This window comes from Limanda limanda, chromosome 11, assembly GCF_963576545.1.
Source record: "Limanda limanda chromosome 11, fLimLim1.1, whole genome shotgun sequence".
NCBI classification, from domain to species: domain Eukaryota; kingdom Metazoa; phylum Chordata; class Actinopteri; order Pleuronectiformes; family Pleuronectidae; genus Limanda; species Limanda limanda.
Genome location: NC_083646.1, coordinates 20,346,386 through 20,346,788, shown reverse-complemented (window position 1 = coordinate 20,346,788; position 403 = coordinate 20,346,386).

Below are 403 nucleotides of genomic sequence, written 5' to 3'. Positions count from 1 at the left end.
AATCAAGTTCTACGCTACTTCCTTTTTTTAGAATCTGGATTGGGAGTGGGTAACCTAAAATATTGTGTTCTCTTAACTCCATATCATAAACAAAATGGCTTTTTTCTGTATGTTAAAGTAATCGGAAAGTTTGGGGATTACCTTGTACAAAAAATATATGCAATCACAAAATTATAAGTTCCACAAATATTTTTCTGTTTCCTGAAACATTCCCAATGCAGATGAAATGCATTTTGCACTTTTCAGCATATCCTAAATCTGCTAATCTTTACCAGTCTCAACACACTACTGTGGCAAGCACAAATCCGCTGATAAGAACTGTGGTGAAAGTAGTTAAGTGTTTATTCAGATTTAAAGTTGATCTTTTTGCTGATGATAGCATTAACATCATTAGTTAAGAGCC